Source organism: Arachis ipaensis, chromosome B6 (assembly GCF_059453495.1).
Source record: "Arachis ipaensis isolate K30076 ecotype BB chromosome B6, ASM5945349v1, whole genome shotgun sequence".
NCBI lineage: Eukaryota > Viridiplantae > Streptophyta > Magnoliopsida > Fabales > Fabaceae > Arachis > Arachis ipaensis.
Window position 1 is genome coordinate 148,022,057 of NC_142441.1, and position 6,587 is coordinate 148,028,643.

Genomic DNA, 6,587 nt, shown 5'->3' on the forward strand with positions numbered 1-6,587 from the left:
TCTTTTATTTTTTAATTATCTTTTGAATGAAAATATTATTATAAATGTTTTTAAGTTTTTAATTTTAATCACATAATTTTTTTGGCCATTGTAGAAAATTAGTGATGGTGATGACCAGTGATGGTAATGATGTTAATGATAGTAAAAAATATAGTGATGGTAGTGAGGTATGGTATACAATAAAAACAATGGACATGGAAATTATGATAGTAGTGATAGAAATTTTGATGGAAGTTTAAAATTCTTCTAAATTATAAATAAAATTGTTTACTTGACAAACGTTTTTGGTATTTCAACGGGCTTAAAAGCCCAAAAACTGGGAAATAGAGACAAATTGGGGTAACATTCGGTTTTTTTTGGGTCAGATAATGGCAATTCGCATGCTTAAAGAAGTACATGATTTTTGTCCAAAAAAAAAGAAGTACATGATTCTCCATCCAAGAAAAGGAAGAAAGAAGTAACATAATATCCTGTCATAGGGGTGACAATACTATCCGAAATTGTAGGTATCTATCCCGTTCTTATCTGCTCAGAACGAATAATTATCTGTTTTTATACCGGAGCGATTTATGGACGGGTCGATTTAGGTTAAACTCACCCTTATCCATCCCATCATATATAATATATGTAATATATATAAAATAATTAATAATATTTTATTATATTTAAATTTATACTTTAATTTATATTATATGTAATAATAGTTATAAATTTTAAAATTTAATTTTATTTGTTGGATTTTAATAATTATAAGTGCGGGTAGAGACAAGACGAGTATTCACAAAGACAGATTATGATTTAACTTTTTACTACCCACATATATAAGTGGACGGGTTTGATACGGATTATTATAGGATAGGCGAGATCAGATAGGACAAAAAACTCGTCTCGTCTCATTGCCACCCCTACATGTCCATAACCAACAATAAAACAAAAAACAAAAAAGTCCAGTCCCAAAAATGACAAGGAATGTTGAATTCTTCAGCCTTTCGGCCTAAAGCTTTTTTCTCCCCTCTCTCGGCAAACGAGAGATTCATGACCCCAAAAAAAAAAAAAAAAAAAAAGAGAGATTGCAACTTATGCTTTTTATTTTTTGGGTGTCTGCAACTTAGGCTTTAGTTGAGGTGGGAAATTATGGCGCTTTTTAATATCTTGTACTCAGTTGGAAATTTGACCAACATAAATAGTGAATGAACCTTTAAAAACTGTGTGTATGTGTATATAGTGTGAGTAGGTTTATAATCTTATTATAATATTTAAATTGTGAGTTATCTAATTCATCTCAAAAACAAAAATAGAAATTACAATGTTAAAGAAAAAAGAGTGAAAAAGATATATTTTATAAGTAAATTTAACTTATATGTGTTTAAAAGTATATATTAAAATTATTAGAGTTTAATTTTAATATAATAATAATATAAAAAATTTTACATAAATAATAAATAATTATAATCATAATAAAGGCAAATAATAATTATAATAACACTAATAGTAAATAGTTATAATTATAATAGTAATAATAACAATAGTGAATAATAATAATAATAATATTTAAATTACAACAAAATAAAATATCACTAAAAAATATATTGAGGCTTTCAATTAAATGTGCAAACATATGATGCTCATCTATTCCATTAAATTTTTTTTCGACATTTGTTCCACTCATTTTTTGATACCCTTTAGATTTATCAAACTATTCTAATCCTAAAATTTTTTAAAAACATTACCCGTCCTTCTACGTGCAAGTCTCTTGCCTCTAATATATATATATATATATGGGTGGATTTTTATTATTTTACTTTTATTTCAAGTCTTCTATTTTTAGAATTTAATTAAAAAAAATAGAGTGAAAATAAAAAATAACATCTTATTTTTTAATATTTTATTTGTATTTTTATTTTTAAATTTTTTTATTTTAAAATTTATAAGAACAGAAAAGTAAAAATGATAAGTGCAATGATTAATTAAATAATATATCCACCATCTATTATTTTTAATTGATCATTTCAGTTAGTATGTCCATCATTTACTTACTACTCATTCAAGTTATTACGATTTTTTTTGCATTATATTTTGTTCAAATTTACATATCTTTACAAATTTAATTATTAAATAAATATCATATTTTAGAACGAATAGTTTCATAACATAATATCAGAACGCTTTCGCATTTCCCTCTTCCTCGTAAAAACGGTGTTGGAACATTAGAGATGGTGGCACCGCTGCCGCTACTGGAGTGCCTTGTTGGGGTTTTTATGAACAAGAGTGGTGGTAACAAAACATATTTTTTAATTTTTTTAATAATAGCTAAAGAAAAAGTATATGGAACTAAAATATGACCAACCAAAAAATAAACAAAACGGTTTAATTAAAATCATTTTTTGAATAATATGTTTGAAAATCGCTCCTGAGAGCACAAACCAAAACCCGATTTTTCATAGAACCCAAACACATTTTGGCTGATTTTTGGCTGATATTCTTTTGGTTCCCTAGTTGTTCTCATAGCTAAATAGTTCTTATTTAATTTTATTTATAAATTAATCTTTCATTTATTATTTACTTTTAAAATTTATTTTTTATTTTTTAATTATTAATTTGTTATTTATCATTTATGTTCATTAATAATTAAAAACAACTACAAAATATATCTTCCATTAATCCTTAAAAAAATTGTATTTGTTGTTAATTAAATTGATTTAGTTGACACCAATAAATTGGTAAAAGACAAGTAGCGTCACAAAAATCCATTAGAAGTATAACACAATCGATTGAATTGCACACTTTAATATGAGTTTTTTCGTATTCAATCGATTGAAAGTACAACATAATCGATTAAATTTTCCACGACAATATGAATTTTTTCTTATTCAATCGATTGAATTACATTGTAGAATATGAATTTTTTCGTATTTAATCGATTGGAAGTATAACACAATCGATTAAATTTGCACAGAATTATAGGTGTACTTCTTCGAGTATTTTTCGATGACTTTTTAAATATATGTTTTCTGTTTTTAGTTCTAAAATTTTTCTCTAATTTTATACACTATATAAATATATTAGTTTAAAAAAATTCATATTTTTATTATGAAGTAATGTTCTTTTTATTTATTATATCAACAACTATGTCATACAAATATTATGTTTTATCAATTACATTTTATTTAAAACAATTAATTTATTTAAAAAAATATTTCTATTTTTTATTTGTTTGTATTGTATTTATATATTTGCATATATATATTAATATTATTTCTATTCTTTAAATGTTTGTCGTGTAAATTGATATTTATTAATACTTAGGTAGAATTTTTTTTTATTTCATACCATACGTTTGCTGGGAATATAAATCCAATGGATATTGTATGATAGGAAATTTCTTTAATACATGCAATAAATGTGTTTTGCATTTATTAATTTTTCCTTCTAATCTTATTAGTAAATTATGCACAAATATGGTATTTCAGAAACAAAGCTATAAAGGAGTGAAGATGCATAATACATGCTATTCAATAAAATAGGGATAATTTATTGAAATAAATATTTTAGCCTTTAAATTTATCAGAATACACATTTTGCAAAATGGATATTAAAATGCATTTTTTTCATAAACTATATAAACCGTGACAGGAGTCCCGTGGTTTACGAATGCACGTAATCCGCTACAGGGGTGTCGCAGTCGGCAGTTTACGTTCGAAGCAAAGCGGTAGGAGTGTCGCAGTTTATGTGTGATTTGCAAACGTGCATAAACCGCTACAAGGGTCTAGCGATTTATGCTTTAGTGTAGACTTAGTTCATTTTCTATGGAGTATGAATTATTGGATGAAACTTTGGTATGCCTTTTTTATGTATGGCGCAACATAGGTTGGTGCTTTAATTTAATTGAAATTAGTCTCTTGAACTCATAGAATTACCAACAAATTTAGAACACCTTTACTCAAGAGAATCACAATTACATAGAGAAGCGCTACCAATAACCACATCACCGTAAAAACGAACAGTAAGTACAACTTTACTTAACATTCATACATGGAAAAGCATAGACTTTAAAACAGGACAACAACACAAATAAGAAAAGAAAAATAAAAGCTAATCATGACGACCTAATGACACCTATGCCTCGACTCTGGGTGCGGATCCTCACTGAGGGCAAGTCCTGCGAGTGTGTCCTGTCTGCCTGCATAGCTCACGTCGCTTCGGCCGACTAATATCGGCCTCATCCATGGTGTTACGGATTCTTGTTGACCTCAGTCGCCCTTTTCTAACATGTCTCATGTTAGGATCAAGAACGACAGTATGACCGTCGTACGGTGGCCACATACCCTCTGGAGCAGGGGGTGAAAATCCCATCCGGTATACACTGAACACCTTACTCATGGTATAAACCTCATCGTAACCGCTACATCCGCCCTAACCAACGGATAGATCCTCGCACAAATTACGTGGTAATCGAGTTGTCGGTGGTCGCTCGAAATCGAAGTGGCCAGGCAAGTGTGAGCTCTGTTGTACCTTCTAACCTCCCAGTTACCCTTGTGTTGCCGAATGCTATAATCCTTAACACTCATCACAGCTTCCTCCTTAGTCTGGTAAGATTGGCCAATCTAAAATTTCCCAGAAGTATTGCCCTCGTGTAATCCTTGGCCTCCGAAGGTGTGTGCCTCATCCGGTTGTTGACTCACTGCTTCCAAGTTTAACGTCGAGAAATGTGGCGGTTGTTGGTGGGACCTAGAACTGGATGGCCCCTGAGGTGTAGGTGGGGTCACCGGAGTCTCCTTCTCACTATCTCCCGATATGTGATCGGGCTCATCGTCCGAATCATCTTCCCGCATCGCGTCCTCAACGTGATCCGACTCACCACCACCAACAAGACCAGTAATCAAACCAGGTGACCTAGCTGCCGGTGCTGGAACAAGTGGAGATGCAGTTAAGAGACAACTAGGTGCGACGACAGGCATTGAAGTAGAAGCACCCCCACCGTCGTCGACTGAGGATTTGGCGCTGAAGCCCTGGAACTGTCGACATCGTCTTCCAACTTGGCAAACAACTCGTGTATTCTCACCTCCAGAAAACTCCGCCAACAATGAAACAAGACCTGCATGTCTTCATCCGACCCTATCACAAATGTTTCATACTGCACACCACTTGACATAACCGCCATCGGAATCTTGTAGAACACCTTCTTAACCAACTTGACCCCACACAACCCTGCCTTCTGCAATATGTTCCTCTTTAGATCCGACAAAGTATCAGTCGAACGGATAAAAACGCTCAGCGGTTCTTTATCAGTGAACTTAACACCATCCTATTATTTTTTTTATTTTACCAGAGCAGTGGACTAGAACCAACAAGCTCTCCTCACTATCCATTTGTGAAAGTGTGAAAATGACTCTCTACAAATGCCCCACTCCCTATCTTGAGTGGTATATATAGGCGAATTTGACAAAGCATAAACCGCTAAACCCCTGTAGTGGTTTATGCACATTTGCAAATCACACATAAACCGCGACACCCCTACCGCGGATTATGTGCAACTTTGTTTCGAACGTAAACCGCGACACCCTGTAGCGGATTACATTCATTCGTAAACCGTGGGACTCCTATCACGATTTACATTGTTTATGAAAAAATACATTTCGGTATCTATTTTGCAAAATGTATACTCTGATAAATTTGGAGGCCAGAATATTTATTTCAATAAATTCTCCGTAAAATAGTGTCTATTTTTAATTTTTTTCAGCCAGTCACTATTAAAATGTCTCTAAAATTAGTTTTTCTCACACATAAAAAATTTTAAGGAGTAAATTATTAGGTATAAGTATTTTTAATATATATATATTATGTATAAAATATAAGTTTGATTTACATCCGATAATTATATATTTTGTGTTAACTATATGAGAAATGTATAAAATAGATTAGTAGTCAAATGAAAATGATAACAAAATATAAACGTGCAGTAATTCTTAATTATTTAAGTTGTATAAAAAATTAAAAAATAAAATATAATTGTAATGTCTTGTAAAAAGTCAACTGTATATACAATTTCAAGAGTATTTTTGATGAATTAATTTAAAAAAAAAATACTTTCTTTTGGTAAATTTATCTTCCAGTTCTAGTTTGAATTCATGTTGTTCATCCATTATATCTTGATGATATACTAACTCATCTTGTTGATTAATGCCATCGCATTCATCTTGGTGTTCCGTAAATATATGTAACATGTTAAAACTGTCCAATAAAAAAATTTATTCAGTAAACTAGGTCATATAATACTAACAAAATATAAAACTCATACAATAAACCAAGTTTTAGAGTCTAGATAAATTTTTTCAAACAATTAGTTATTGTTTGTATAATAAAATTTTTTTGAGTATATATAATTATTTTCTTCAACCAATCAATTAGATCATTTAGATAACTCAATAAATCAATTGTTTTTTTTAATCAGGTAATAAAATAGATTTACCGGTACAAAACTTACTTTTTATCATAAAACAATTGATTATTTTAAGGAAAAATATATTTTTTATTAATCAATCCATTGTTAAAATAATATATTAGTTTAAAAAAAAAAAACATTTTTC